Source organism: Euleptes europaea, chromosome 9 (assembly GCF_029931775.1).
Source record: "Euleptes europaea isolate rEulEur1 chromosome 9, rEulEur1.hap1, whole genome shotgun sequence".
Classification (NCBI taxonomy): Eukaryota; Metazoa; Chordata; class Lepidosauria; order Squamata; family Sphaerodactylidae; genus Euleptes; species Euleptes europaea.
Genome location: NC_079320.1, coordinates 63,378,883 through 63,395,092, shown reverse-complemented (window position 1 = coordinate 63,395,092; position 16,210 = coordinate 63,378,883). Strand labels below are relative to the sequence as shown.

At 44.9% G+C, this 16,210-nt stretch overlaps 1 protein-coding gene across 1 annotated transcript in view; it reads left to right on the top strand.

The window, feature by feature from the left end:
- The first annotated feature begins 12,248 nt into the window (after positions 1-12,248).
- The window catches only part of ZDHHC2 (zinc finger DHHC-type palmitoyltransferase 2), a 28,418-nt gene continuing 24,456 nt past the window's right edge, over positions 12,249-16,210 (top strand). The window contains exon 1 of the mRNA XM_056855934.1: positions 12,249-12,295. The gene's annotated coding sequence lies outside the window, so the exon portion shown is untranslated. The remainder of the gene's footprint in view (positions 12,296-16,210) is intronic.

Genomic DNA, 16,210 nt, shown 5'->3' with positions numbered 1-16,210 from the left:
ATAATGTATCATATTTTAAAAATTTATTTAGATATACCAGTAAATCTGTAAAAAAAATATTTTGTCATGTAGTGCATGACATAGTATGCAGGGTATTGTTTAGAAAGATGCACTGTATGTTTGAGTAACTAGCATGCAGAACTAAACAGTTTCAAAATTGCTTCCTAGTTTATTTTTAACTTCAATGTTGCTAAGGGAATGCAGTGGCTGTAATAGTTAGTATTTAGCCATAGCCAGTGAGAGTGCCCTGACTTTATAATACTTAGGCTGTAATCCTTTGCACATCAGCCCTGGCTAGTATTTGGATGGGAGACATCCAAGGAATACCAGGAGCGTGAGGCGGAGACAGGCAATGGCAAACCACCCATGAACATCTCTTGCCTTGATAACCTTATGAGGTCTCCATAAGTCAGCTGTGACTAGACAGTACTTTCCACCACCACTAATCCTTTGCACATTTAGCTTGGAGTAAATCCTGTTGGAATTTGGGATTTATTTCTGACTAGGCTTGTTTAGGATTGTATTGTAAGTGACTAAAGACCACCAGTGAGAAATCGTGCGGAAAACTACAAGCAATAAGCTGCTACATCCATAGCTGCTTTTTAAAAATACATGTCTTATATTATAGGGGAAAGTTATTTAATAGATGTGACAATTCCTAAATGGATTAAAGGAGCATAATTTTACTTCCGCCTGTGCTCTAAGTATTGGTTCATACTCATGTGACTGAGGCCTCTCTCTAATGGTGGAGGAATGCAAGCGCACCCCACTCCCGCTGAATATATGTAACCCACACGCTGTGTGTAGGCTTGAGCACAAGATTTGTCCTCTTTTTCGAAGGATTATATGAAATGGAATGCTCAATCACAAGTAATACATATATACGGGAAGAGGAAACGTACCCATTCCAACATGCATGCATAGAGAATCCTTGAATACAGGACTGTGGAATCCAGCCCTAATTTTTCTAAACGTACACATTCTGAATCTGTTAACTTCCACTGGACTTAACTAGCAATTTCAGTAAAAATTGAAACAGCACTGAGGTTTGGCATTGGCTTGGAGTCTCCAGAGAGTGGGGTTTCCTCCAGGGTAGCTTTCCAGATGGCTGCAAAAGGAGAGAATGGATGCTGCCTTGCATGAGCAGAAGAGCATCTAGGATCCAGGTCATTGCATTTGTGGGCTGCTTTGCTACATAACTATGTCTAGGGTCACACCTTAATTTGCAATCGCTTTGCAGCAATTTTACAGAACATTTAAATTGAACTGAAAACAAAGTGATTGACACCTTTACCTCTGCATAGTTCTGGATAAGTGAAATGGAATATGAAGATTAGATTGTTGTGTATTATGCACCCAGTATGCCCTTGAACTGCAGAATCAGTGGTATTTAGCCTGCGTGACTGTTTTTAGTAATAGAAGCAGTGTGTGTAAAATCAGGTTATGGTTTTTTTCCAAAATGTATATTTTTACTTTACTACTGAGATTATAACTGCAACCTCCAAGTTTATAAACTGCTTCTGTTAGAATCACTCTCATTTTTTTTCTTTTAAAATGTGTAAAAAAAAACCTGCATTATTTTTATTGCAATTTAAACACAATAAATACTCCTTCTTTTGTTCCAACGATGGTGCTTAATTTATTTATCTTCCAATAATATTTTCCTTGCTGAACTTCCTGTGGCCCTCTACCTGCTAGACATAGGGCGAAAACACATGGACGCTTTAGCCTCCTTTATTCCCTGATTTAGCCAGGATCGAACGTACGTTTGGCGAAACGCATGCATTCGATCCTGGCTGAATCCTGGCTGAAACGGAATAAAGGAGGCTAAAGCGACCATGCGTTTTTGCCCACAGGTTCATTCTCCATTTCTTTCCAGTTCCTCGGCAGTAGTGAGCAACAGTGGATCTGCACTTGAGTCCATTTTTCACATCCCAGATGATGATGGTATCGCTTTACTCTTCTCTCGTTAGACCTCAGCTAGAGTACTGTGTTCAGTTTTGGGCACCACAATTTAAGAAAGATGTAGACAGTTTTGGGCACCACAATTTAAGAAAGATGTAGACAAGCTGGAACGTGTCTAGAGAAGGGTAACAAAGATGGTGAGGGGTCTGGAGACCAAGTCCTATGAGGAAAGGTTGAAGGAGCTGGGTATGTTTAGCCTGAAGAGGAGAAGACTGAGAGGGGATATGATAACCATGTTCAAGAACTTGGGCTGTCATGTAGAGGAGGGTACCGAGTTGTTTTCTGTTGCTCAAGGTCAGACCAAAACCAACGGGTTGAAATTAAATCAAAAGAGTTTCTGTCTAGACATTAGGAAGAATTTTCTAACTGTTAGAGCGGTTCCTCAGTGGAACAGGCTTCTTTGGGAGGTGGTAAGCTCTCCTTCCCTGGAGGTTTTTAAGAAGAGGTTAGATGGCCATCTGTCAGCAATGCTGACATCTGTGCTGACATCTGTGACCTTAGGCAGGTGATGAGAGGGAGGGCATCTTGGCCATCTTCTGGTCACTAGGGGTGTGGAGGGGGGAGGTAGTTGTGAATTTCCTGCATTGAGCAGGGGGTTGGACTTGATGGCCTTGGTGGTCCCTTCCAACTCTATGATTCTATGACAGAAAGGACATCCCATAGCTGCCCAATAACTAACAGCAGCAGTGACTCTAGGAAAGGCTATTGAGGTGTACAGTAACTGGCTGGTTAAGAACCTACTTCAGACTATATACATAGGAAAAATCATGTGTTCAGTAGGTGAGTCAGGCCTGGCTGCCATTTAGAACTTCTGCCTAGCCTAAACATAACATGTTTTCTTATTTAGCATAAAGTTACTGACTGATATTAATATATAGCTGACTGATAATTCTGTTCATAAATTCAGCCTGAAATTTGGCATGGATAAGCTGTCTGGTAAGGGAAATAATCTGGCCAGATCATAGAACAATCCAATGAAGAATGGCTCAGTTATAATTGTTGTTTTGAGTTGAGTATCCAGTACATGAGTAGTCTTCCCTCTCCTCTGATGATCCCCCAAATATCAGCCACATGCAGCAAACTGCCCTGTTTTACCAGGTACCCCATGGAACTCATTTCTCCGCATCTGCACCTCACTCTAGGGTGACATGGAAGAAATGACAGACCACCAGTTTGCCATTAACTAGTCCATGAAGTGTTGTCAAGGGTAGTGATAGGTCAAAAACACACACACATAAAACTGGGGAATGAATCCTTACTCCTCGGGGTAACAAGCTACTACCAGCCCCTCTAGCTAACCCTCAGCTAAGAGACTGAGGGACCCGGTCTGCAGCCCTACTGGGTATTAATCAAGAAGTCAGTCCTGCACGGTAGGAACCTGCAAATTGCATTCCAAAAACAATTACTTTGGTAGCTAGTCAAAATAGGCCAAGGGTTTAGATTGAAGCTCCAAAACCCAAATAACACCAGAGAATATGATTAATAAGGTTATTTAAAGAAACGTTCAAAAGGTTCCAATGTAAGAACAGTGCCAAAACAGGGAAGAAAATAATAAAGCTAAACAGCTAACCTAGGATTTAGTCTTCTAACCTAGATGTTACCTGGTCAGACCTGAAGGTACAGAGTCCAAACAGAATATCAAAGTCCAAAAGCAGGCATTCTGGCCACACAAGGCCCAACCTAGTCAAAAGGAGGACCCAAAAGGTACATACTAGAATGAATGATCTTGTGTGAGGTCGGAGGTCCGCCTTCAGCCACCTTTGCGGTGATCTTTTGTAATCTCCCGTGGTCTCACAACTGGAGAGGGGAGGGGGTTAAATCACCATGTTCCTCCTCCTGTCTGTGGACTGTCTTCATGTCACCTCTCTTGGTTCCAGCTTTGACCTCATCCCATTTACCTTCCCTGACCACATGTGGGAGTGATTCTTTTATAGGGTTGTTAGGTCCCGCCTCTTCCAGGTCCAGACCCAACCTGCTCTCTCTGCTTATCTTTGAGAAGGCATAAAAGTTGGAGAAGTGTAGCCACCTTCCTCCCCTTCCATTTAGGGTTGCCAACTTCCAGGTACTAGCTGGAGATCTGCTATTACAACTGATCTCCAGCTGGTAGAAATCAGTTCACCTGGAGAAATGGCCGCTTTGGGCAATTGGATTCTATGACATTGAAGTCCCTCCCCAACCCCCCATTCTCAGCCTCTGCCCCCAAAACCTCCCGCCAGTGGCGAAGGAGGACTTGGCAACCCTACTTCCATGCCATTTGCCTGCCTCGTCACCCCAGGGGCTGACACACCACTCTCCTCCCTGTTTGTGTTGGCCTGGCCACCAGACCCTGTCCCCCATCAAGACCTTCACCTCCTCCTTTGCAGTCCTTCAGGCCTGCTCCATCCGCTTTCATTTCTTCTTGCACCACCTGGCCCCCACCCAGTCAGCCCAGGTCCCACTAGGCTTCTCGGTGATCGGCGCAGGCTGATGACATCGCCAGCGATCATGGCAGCTCTGTCTGAGCCTCAATTGTTGTCCTCTCCCTGCCCTGGCCACCCTTCGCCTCTGCAGCTGGGCTGCAATTTGCTGCCCCTGTCCTGACCCTTTCTGGCCCTTGGACCATCAGGATTGGGTGAGTAGAGACCCCCGGCACATTCAGCTTGCGCCTCCCAGGGCGGGCTGAGTCAGCGGCAGCCTCCTGCTCCCAACATCTTGTTTTATGCCAAACTGCCTGCAGCTGGCCTGATCCTGTTTGACCAATCAGGTGTGTTCTAAGACAGTGCACGTCTGCAGCTAGTACATGTCCACGGTCAAGCAAGGACTCTACCCCTACCTGGGGTTCCTTGCTCTTAATGAGATGGAATGCAAGTTCAAAACTGGTCTCAGCCATGGAACTCCCATTATGTCATTCGCACCTGTGTCCGTCTCATCCCTTATCTCTCTTTCTCTCTCTGAACTGGAAATCATCCTGACATTAATTTTCCAATGAGAGACTTTTAATAACTTTAAAAAAATATATTAACAAAAAAGAAAATTTTAAACACAACAAACTTACATAACCATGCATACAGTGTATTGAGCCTTCCAAAAAGTACCTTATATTAACTGCCTTCTGTATCAGCTAGGCAGTAACTATGTCAAATTTGAAAGATATCATGATATAAAGTTCTAAAATCCCTAAATGGAACTGTTATATACTGCCTAATAATTTATAGGCGTGGTCCTTCTTATTTCGCTACACCTCAGCATCAGACCTTCAGTAACTTGACTAGACCCAAAAGCCTGAGCAAAGATTTTGAAAGGCCAAGAAATGGCCAGAAAAGACCAGTTTCTTGACAAGAACACACACATGGTTTGCATGCACAATGCAATCCTCCTCTGCAGCTTATCTGCAAAGGTAGTTGGCTAGTAGGGCTAGTCCTTTGCCAGGATCCAACTGGGTGGAAGAATGCCGTTCCCTGAGAAAACAAGTGGAATTAAAGAACAACATGGTGAGTACATGCGAATGATCCTGCTGGCTGGATTAACAGTAGCACCCAAACTTAAACAATAATACAGATTTTCAGGGAAGATATTTTCATTTCAGTAAGAATCCCAGATTCTTAACACTGCTCCAGGAACCCGGAGTAATGACCCAAAAATTGATTTTTGTGTACATTTTCGTCTTGGGAGTTTCGTTCTGTACACACCTACTATCTACGTACCAGGCATTTTGAGACGTCGTGCTGTTTACTGAGGCATAGCAGACACAAGGTATGGTTGTCCATTTGGGGGTTTTTCAACCTGCAACATGTGCATTTTTGAAAGAAAGCCTCTGGGCCATATTAAGGGAGTCCAGGGTTGCTACACAGGCAATGGCAAACCACCCTTGTTCGTCTCTTGCCTTGAAAACCCCACAGGGTCACCATAAACCAGCTGCGACTTGGCAGCTCTTTCCACCACCAATCTCAGAGACAATATCTTAGGCTACCACTAGGTGGTCTCCACACATTACATTTTAAGCTTTTAAGGAATAGTGAGGGGGGATGCTTGAGCTCTTTAGGCCAAACTACTCCAGGACCCAGGAGAAGGTGAGATTACTCTGGATTTATAGATTAATTCCCTGTTTAAAAAAAAGCACGAAGTTTTACAAAATGATTTAAAAGAAAAGTTAAAGTGCCTACAAATTCACTCGAAGCTTTACAACATAACGTGGATATGTAAAATTTCTGAAAATTGTGAAGCCGTGGAGGAAATCCTCATTTTTTTCTCCTGAGGATTTTTTTCATAGGAAAAAAACCCATAATTCTTGGGGGGATTTTCTTATTAAATGCATCATGTATTACTTGGTTATCATACAAAATTGTACTATTCAGCATATTTAAGGAATTTATTATTTTAATGACTGACTGATGTACTTAAAAGATCTATGCCAATAAAGGTTTGAATGAATGAATGAATTTATTAATATCTTTCCTACAAGCTAAAAATACACCCAACACTTTAGAGACTTCAAATTGCTGCATTCTATGTATATGTATCATCATCATAATAGAACTACCAGCATAACTGGATATCTTTTACCGATATTGTTTTGAATATAATATTGAAAGTGTGAACTTTTTAAAGTATTATCAAACACATTATAGCATATTAATTGTTGCTGAAATTATTCACATTTACACAATAAACATATATTTGAAAATATGCCATATGAGGCTATAGTATACCTAGGAATTTTTTAATGCTATACATTTAGGGTTGCCAACCTCCAGGTACTACCTGGAAATCTCCTGCTATTAAAACTGATCTCCAGCCGATAGAGATCAGACCCCCTGGAGAAAATGGCCACTTTGGTAATTGGACTCTATGGCATTGAAGTCCCTCCCCAAACCCTGCACTCCTCAGGGCCTGCCCCCAAAACCTCCCGCTGGTGGCAAAGAGGGGCCTGGCAACACTATGTCCAGGAGGTGTTTCTTTCACTTCCTAAACTCCCCAGATCTCCTTCATGTAGGCCCTGTATTGCATTACAAACTTCACTTAATGGCTCGGTTAATAACAAGGTGTCAGTAGCCTTTTCCTTACCAGTCATTAATGTCCTCCTTACTTCACCTAGGCCATCTACTCAATCTTTTTTTATATAGCTAAGTGGTGCAATTATTCCCTAAGAGTTCTGGAATGGAGAAATTCTCCTTCCTCTTGTCCTCTCCCATTGTCTGTACCCAACAGACTGGGAGGGGTCACTCCCTGCTAGAACTGTGGGAAGTGGATGCCTCTCCCTCCCAGCACATGACGGCTTCAGTGAGAAATTCTGTTGCACAAGCATGGGGAGGAGGTGCCCCCCCCCCAGAGATGCCTAAAGCTCTGGATAGCTAAAGAAAATTATCTTCCATAGCCAGCCTGTGCTTTTGCAGTCCCCACTGTGTGCCTGCACAGAAAACACTCAATAAACAATAGTTACAGGTAAGTACAACCCCGTTTTATTCACAACCCTAACTCTACCACGCCCTTTGAGCGAGGGTTGCCAACCTCCAGGTACTAGCTGGAGATCTCCTATTACAACTGATCTCCAGCCAATAGAGATCAGTTCACCGCTTCGGCAATTGGACTCTAGGGCATTGAAGTCCCTCCCCTCCCCAAACCCCGCCCTTCTCAGGCTCCGCCCCACAACCTCCCGCCGGTGGCGAAGAGGGAACTGGCAAGCCTACTTTGAGCTAGGACAGCTTGCTTACCTAAAACTGGTTCAAGGCAAGGCATTATTTGACACATAAACAAAGGTGGCTAATTTACATCAAAGTGTTTCCTAGTGATGAGACATTTGACCTTATTATGTGAGAGAAGACAACAATGAAGATAATTATCAGTTCGATTCGGCAGACAGTATTTGTTTAGCATAAAACCAAAAGGAATGTACACATTATACCAAAAGATGTCTGTTCCAAGTATGGAATGGACCCATAACTGCTTAGCTTCAGCAGTACCATGGGCCTGCAGTCTGGAAAGTAATTTGTCTTACTGACTTATACAGACAACATGAAAGTTAAATGATCCAAATCTCCCTCGATCTCCATAGGAATAATCTAAATCAATTGACTTCAATGGATTAAGAAGGCTGTGATGCTGGTTAGAATTGCACTGTAAATATACAAGGTGTGTTAGATCTAATAGATGTTTTTCAATCCATGCTCTTTTTTGACATGGCATGGATAAGGTGAGATTTTTGAGTACGGAATCTTAACCTAATCCAACCCCCATTCTGATTTAGGCCTTGGCAGCCTAATCATTTATTGTTTAATTATTGCACACAACCCTGAAAGAATCCATATTGATTCAATAATTTCCAACACAATCAAGCTGCCTAATGAGGTATATCAGATTGCTCTCTAATAAGCAGCTTGGGAAATCTGGAATCCTCCAGTGACTTGACATGCAACAAATTCAATGCTGGTGATGAGTATTTTGAGTTGTTGAGCACTTCTTCAAAGATCACGAAATTCCACTTACTAACATACTTGCTTGTGCAACTGATCAAGCACCATCAATGACTGGTCATGGGTGTGTTGTTTACTTGAAAAAAGACATCCCAAATGTCTTTAACATTCACTGTGTCATTCATCGCCAACATCTGGTTGCAAAAAACCTCAGTGATTGCCTGCACAAGTCATTACACACTGTCACTACAGCAGTGAATAAAATGAAAGTCCTTGCTCTCAGTGATCAACTATTCTGGGGGCTCTGTTGAGAATGGTGAAGATTTTGAACATATTGCTGCTTCATACTGACATTTGTTGGTTATCAAAAGGTGACTGTGTGAGATACTTTTATGACCTTTTTGACACAGTTGTAGAGTTTTTTGAAGACACCAATGCTTTGCTCAGTGATGAACTCAAAGAGATCGGACATGACAATGCTTATTGATCAGAACCATTTGCAAAGTTCAATGAAATGAATTGGCAGTTGTAAGGAAATGAGGTCGATCTTATTAAGGTCATAAATTGGAGCAACTTGATGGCACATAACACACACATCCTGCAGTGGTTAAGAAGCTCCATGTTGCATTTACAACATCATAGTTGGTAGAATGTGGTTTTAGTGTGGTCATCCAGTTTCTCAATGAGGAGCACGTGGCAGTCCTCTCAAGAGCCCTATTCATAAAAGGCAGTTTCCCTTTCCAAACCTCTCAGGGTATCTGCTGAGGTGAGAGCATATGCTGAGATCAAGGTTGCTAGAGTCGCAAGTGCCACCGGACTCTTTTATTATAAATCTAGCAGCAGCCCGTCTCACTTTCTGCCGTTGGCACATCTTACATTCAAAAACTGGGTGCGTTGGGAGAAGGGTTGAGTGTGGTCTTGGTAGGTAGTAGGGTCTTCTCACGACCTGAGTTCGATCCCGACACATTTAGTCGAAATTCCATTAAAACGTTTTAGTTTAGCAGGTCTCCAGCTACTACCTGGAGGTTCAAAAATTCCACAATTGATTTGAAATATAAATTCTATAAGGTAAGTATCAAGTAAGTCCTTTGAAATAACTATCTTGGTCTTTTCTCAAAACAGATGCTGCAAGATGAACAGTCAAGGAGAATACAATCGTTTTGGAGCACAAAGGCTCAGTTCTTCATCAGTCCTTCCTGTACAACATAATGAATAAATTTTTTTCTATTCTGCCGTCTCTTTAAAATCCAATAAATATCTTTCAATAAATAACAATAGTTCAAACACTTACAAAAGATGCAATGCATGCAATCATGTATCATCATCCATGATACCAGGTTTCAAAGAATAACCTTTTCCAGAATAAAGTGTATAATGCTTCCCCAGAGGGGTAAGATGCTGAGTTCCTTCCACTCCTGGTAAGGACTCAAGTGGCGTTATTCACATAGCATATTCAGTAAACTCAATACTCATCAGGTGGGTATTACATGAACCAGCTGATGCACCAGTACCTGAGAACGCTTCTTATAGTGATATTACCCATTTTTATCTTACAAAAACCAGGAAAGATCATTCTCCAAGTTCAAGCCATGGGGTATGAAAGGGGTTGGGTTTGAGCTGAATCACTGTCCTGCAAAAAGTATCAAAGTATATATTACTTTGATATATATTACTCTTCCTACACACTTGACACTGAGACACTGTCCTTCAGCGTTACTACTCTGAAGATGCCTGCCACAGCTGCGGGCGAAACGTCAGGAAAGAAAATACCAAGACCATGGTCACACAGCCCGGATAACCTACAACAGGGGTGGGGAATCTTTTTCCTGCCAAGGGCCATTTGCACATTTATGACATCATTCAGGGGCCATACCAGGTGTAGATCTCCCGTGGGGGGGGGAGGCTAGGGTTACCAGGTCTCCAGCCACTACTTGGAGGTTGGCAACCCCAGGGGAGGCCACACAGAGAAGGCCTGCAGGACGCCCCTGCTGCCCCCCTCCCAGGCGGGAGGGCAGCCAGCGGTGGGCCTGAGCAAATGAGGCGCCAGGGGGGCGCAGCCCACAGTCAATCGGCAAGGGAGGAAGGGAGGAAGGAAAACAGAGAAAGAGGAAAAGGGAGGAAGGGAGAAAGAGAGAATGGGAGAAAGAAATGGAGAGAGGGGGAGAAAGAAAGAAAATGATGGAAGGAAAGAAAGAAAATGACGGAGGGAAACAAAGACAGAAAAAGAGGGAGAGAAAGGAGAAAGAGTGACAGAAAAAGAGGAAGAAAAGAGAGAAAAGCCTTCCTACACACACACACACCTGCCGGCCCCGCACAACCAGACCCCAGCCTCCCCACCCACCCACCCCACACACAGTGGCGCACGAAGCCCCACGCAACCAGGCCCCAGTCTCCATACCCTCTCCCCGCAGTCCACAAAAGCCCCCCCCTGAAGCCCGATCGGCTCCCGCATGCATGCTCTGCCGCCGGGAGCCGCCGGCCTCTTCCCCCCCTCGCTGCTCAACAGCCAACAGGTAGCGAGAGGGGCTTACAATGTGCCGCGGCGTTCCTGCACGCTGTGGCTGTAGGGGGCAGCCTTGGGGAAAGCACCTCTCCCCTCTCGCTGACCAACAGCTGACAGTCGGCAAGAGGAGGTCCAAAGGGTGCCGCGGAGCTCCCGAGGGCCACAAAAATGTCCTCGGGGGCCGCATACGGCCCCCGGGCCTGAGGTTCCCCATCCTACAAGAATCAATGAACTCTGGCCGTGAAAGCCTTCGACAATATAATGTCTCGTCACCTCGCTCTGGTGTAGCTATTAGTATAGTCCTCCCTAGGCACATATGTGCCTTGACCTGGATGGCCCAGGCCAGCCTGATCTCGTCAGAAGCTAAGCAGGGTCAGCCCTGGTTAATATTTGGATGGGAGACCACCAAGGAACACATGAGGCTGCCTTATACTGAATCAGACCATCAAGGTCCATCGAAGTCAGTCTTGTCTACTCAGACCGGCAGCAGCTCTCCAGGGTCTCAGGCAGGGGTCTTTCGCATCGCCTACTTGCCTGGTCCCTTGAACTGGAGATGCCTGGGATTGAACCTGGGACCTTCTGTACGCCAAGCAGATGCTCTACCACTGAGCCACAGCCCCAACCCTGGAAGTCCAGGGTTGCTGTGCAGAGGAAGGCCCTGGCAAAACCACCTCTCTGGCCTTGAAACCCCCCCCCCCAAAAAAGGGGGTCGCCACAAGTCGGCTGCGACTTGACAGCACTTCGCACACACGCATCCACCCCCAAAGCGTGGGGAAGATTTATCTCGGAAGAGCTTCCTCGGGTGTTTCCCTTTATCATCCTGCTTATTTGCGTGGGGAGGAGCGCGCCGCCTTCTCCAGGCAGCCCCTGAGGACGATGGGGGGGGGGCTCTCCCTTCTCCCTTCTCCCCTACCCGCGGGCGTGGCAAAGGGGCGGGGCCACGACCACCACAACAACAACGGCCCCGCCTTCCCTCTCTCCAGGCCCCGCCCCCCTCCCAGCGGAGGAGCGGCCTTCCCGGGCCGAGGATGTGGCCCGCGACTGGTGGGAAGGAAGGCCCACGCGGAGAGGCGGGAGCCAATGGTTGGAGGAGGAGGAGGAGGAGGCGTGGCCTCTTCCTTCCGCGCCGTCCAGCGGAGGGAGGGACCGCGCGCCGGCGCCGCCAGGGTTGCGCGCGCAGGGGGGGGATGCGGCGCGAGGGCCCGGGGCCCCCCTTCGGCCTGAGGCGCTGAACCAAGCCCGGGCGGGAAGATGGCGCCGCCGCCGCCGCCGCCGCCCTCTTCTTCCTCTTCGTCCCGGGGCTCGGGCGTCCGGAGCGGCGCTCGGCGGGGAGGCGTGAGGCGGCGCTGCCAGCGGCTGCTCTGCTGGGTGCCGGTGGTGTTCATCTGCAGCATCCTCTGCTGGTCCTACTACGCGTACGTCGCCCAACTCTGCCTGAGTAAGTTTCTGCTATGCTACACGCCTGTATCGCAGGGCCGGATTTGGGCCTGATGAGCCCCTCCGCTATTGAAGGCAATGGGGCCCTTTATGTGTCCAGCTGTCCTTTGGCCAACCACGAATCGTCGCTGTTTTTTTGCGTTGAATATATGCTAGAGGGTAATTTATGGACCCAATAGGTATCTGAAGCCATTTGCGCATAACAAAATGTGTATTTTATCAAAGTAATTGTTGAACTGAAATACAATTAAGAAGAAATATTAATAGTGAAATAATTATTATTTCCTTAAAAAAATTTTTTATGGGGGGGCCAAGAGAGTAGGGCCCTAAGCTTGTTTAGCTTATACGTAAATCCGGCACTGCCTGTATGTTTGCATCTCTGTGTCGCGTGTACACGCCCTAGTGTGGGACAGGGGAGCCAGGTAAGAGGAGAGGGGCGGCCCTGGAGGCTCCCCTTTGACTCCTACGTTTCTCCCTCACCCACTCTGGCAGTAGGGTTGCCACCTCCATGTTGGGAAGTACCTGGAGGTTTTGGGGGCGGAGCCTGAGGAGGGCGGGGTTTAGAGACGGGAGGGATTTCAGTGCCGTAGAGTCCAATGGCCCACCCGGCCATTTTCTCCAGGGGAACTGATCTCTCTCGGCTGGAGATCAGTGGTAAATAGCAGGAGATCTCCAGCTATTGCCTGGAGGTTGGCAACCCTATCTGGCAGGGTTAGCCCCTCCGCCCGGTCTTCCTCTGGCCTTCGCACCCTACATTGGTTTTAGGGGCTGAAGCTGTAACATTAAGGTGTTCTAGTCGTCCGGCCAAACCCCCCCCCCCCCCATAATTTACAGTTACGCACCCACTGGTGCACAGAGATTTGAATCTGTGCTGTTTAGCCATGTTGAGTTTATGGGTGAAACGCTGCTATATTTAGGGTTTTGAAATACGCACACCAAAGCGTCCAAGAGAAAAGGGATCTGGCGGCTGCTGTTCGAGCCCAGTGTTTCCCCCTCGCCTACTCTCCAAACAAGCTTAGCATTGCCTTCTTTTCTCCTGGTGTTTACCCTAATATGCATTGGGGTTGCAGCTGTGACGTTAAGAGTAGCCTATTCCCATATGTTCAAGATGAACATGATTTTACTGTCTTCTTTTTCTCCATGAGAACAAGAATCTGAACTGTAGTGTTTAGTCATGAAAAGTGTACCAGCCAAATACTGCTATGTTTGGCTTTCACAATATTCATCCCAAAGAGGACAGGGATGAAGAAATATTTCGGGGCGGGGGTGGGGAGCACACTTTGTTGCCCCTGGCTACTGGACTCTTCCCCATCTGATAGGAATATTAACCACACATGAGGAAGTGGAGACTGCTGGTGAAGTGAGCTTGAATTTATGTGGCTGTCTGGATGAGACTTGGCCTTGAAAAACGACTGCATATATGTTTACCAAAAAAATCACTGCATTTTTAATTCGGACACTTAAGATCTTTAGCTGCCCAGTATTATTCAGAGTTGAAGTGGTTAAACAATTTGATGTGAGAGATGAAGGTTCCTGATATCCGTTCTGTTTATGGAGGAAGTGGGGATACTAATCCATATAAATTAATGTAGGCTCAGAATTAATGGTGTATTTAACCCATGTTACTTTAATACAGACTAGCAAGGGTGTGATTTTGTGTGTGTATATAGTTAGGGTTGGGAATTGTGGAGCTTCCGTGTGAAAAGATCACTCCTGCGTTGCCTCGGTTTGGGAGTGGTGACTGCAGCTGCCGCTACTACTGCTGCAGGTTGTTTACATGCTGAGTATTTCCCCATGCTAAATGACAGGCTCTTGCTCTCTGTTTTCCCACGCAGAGCAGAATAATTCATATTAAAATCCTCTGTTAAGACTCGATTTCAATAAATTGGCGCATACAATTAGTTTGGCTTCTCTAAGGACGGACACTTGGTTGCTGTGACTTGTCAGAGCTCCAGAGCTAAGCAGGGTTGGCCACGGCCAGTACTTGGATGGGAGACTACCAAGGAAGACTGGGGTTGCTATGCAGAGGAAGGCAATGGCAAAGCACCTCTGCTTATCTCTTGCCTGAAGCGCCCCTGAATGGGGTTATCATGAGTCGATTATGACTCAAGGGCACGTTCTTCTCTTCTTGTATGGTGTTAAACTGGTGGGCCAAATTCCTGGCACTCTTCCAATTTCAGTGTAGGTGTTCCTGTTTAATGTTTATGTATACTGTAGTTGAGTACATGTTGCTTAGCAAAAATGGGCAAATACATCGAACCTACTTGGCATTATAGCAAAAATCGTTCTTTCATTTCAAGATGTAATTTCAATAGAGGTTTTTTTGGTATTTTCTGTACTCCAGGCAGAATAAAATGAATACTGCCATTAAATGCAATCTAGTTCCTTTTGAAAAATACCCTGCCTCTCTGTGTTGCCAGTTGTGTTTAAAAATGTATTCCTATGGTGGAGTATACTCTTGAGAGATGCTCTGCCTTTTGAAAGGTAAAGGATATCTCCTGGGTTAATTAAATGTTAACATGTGGTGAATCTAGGCTCCAGTTATAGTGCTGACAAATCTCTATATGCATACTGGTTTAGTAGTGTGGTGGTAAACCTTATCTGCAGGACAATAAGGAACACGTACATACTATCCATTTAAAACTTTACCGTGCATGTCTAGGAAATCAGCTTGAATTCAGGATTGTGTGTTTTTATGCATGTGTATATACAGAAATCCAGTATGGTGTCATCTTAGACTAGGCTGAGAGTAGTCTGGCCCATCTCGGGGTTTTGAATGGATCTCCTTGGAGGAAAAGTAGAATAAAAACATGTTAATTACACCTTCTCTGTGTAGAGCACTGGTTCCCAACTGGGGGTCCACGGACCCCCAGGGGTCCGCGAGAGCTAAATTAAGGTCCGCGAAACAAAGTTATAAACCCATAATAAATTAATCTTTTCAATTAAAAGTTCTCTATTATAAAAAAATATTAAAATATTATTCTAAGTTTAATGTTTAACTAACAGTTATGATTAAAGTTTATTTTCAAATTCTCTGAATTTTTATTTTGAACCTTGGGGTCCCTGCACCGAACAAAAAATTCCTAGTGTTCCCTGGTCAAAAAAAGGTTGGGAACCACTGGTGTAGAGCATAGCTGACCGATCAGTCCATCAATTTATTGTAAATCCTGGCCAACCAGGTACATCTAGAATGAGCACTAAACAAAACATAAAGGCAACATTCCTCGCCTAATATTGAGGTGTTCCTGAAATCAGAGGTTCCATTAAGCTATCAGCCAGGAGGCAGCAGCAGCTATGGTAGTAGGCAATTACCATACATTTCATTATGGCTGCCAGCAGAAGAAAGCTTTTAGTAGACTCCACAATAGCAATATATATTTAAAATCCATTGGCAACACAGAAAGGCAGAGTGTTTCTTTCAAAAGGCACCAGATTGCATTTTATGGCAGGTTACAGCACCAGTATCATGGGTTCAGTGAGAGGGTTGCAATAAATAAGTCTGCCTTTCTCCCATACCATCATCAGGCAGCAAATTAGCATCATCCATATGTAGACTTTTCACCATTTTGCCATTTAAAATTTTTAAATCTTTTTTCAGCACATACATATCTTTTACAGCAAGCTCAAGTAATGTACAGCAGTACATTCTCTGGAAGGAAAATTTCTTTTGCCATATGGGAAGAAATTCGGGGCAGTCCAAAGCTTCTTTACATTTGGGGTTTTATTTGTACCACAAAATGTGCATGTTGTATAATAAAAACTGTACATGTGCTATTAAAAGGGCCAGTATAATGCTTGATTATTTTTTTTATAATTTTTTTATTATTTTTATAATAAAACATAAACACACAAAAAAACAATAATAATAATACATATAAAAAGAAAAAAAATACTACTTATCCACTAATACAATATA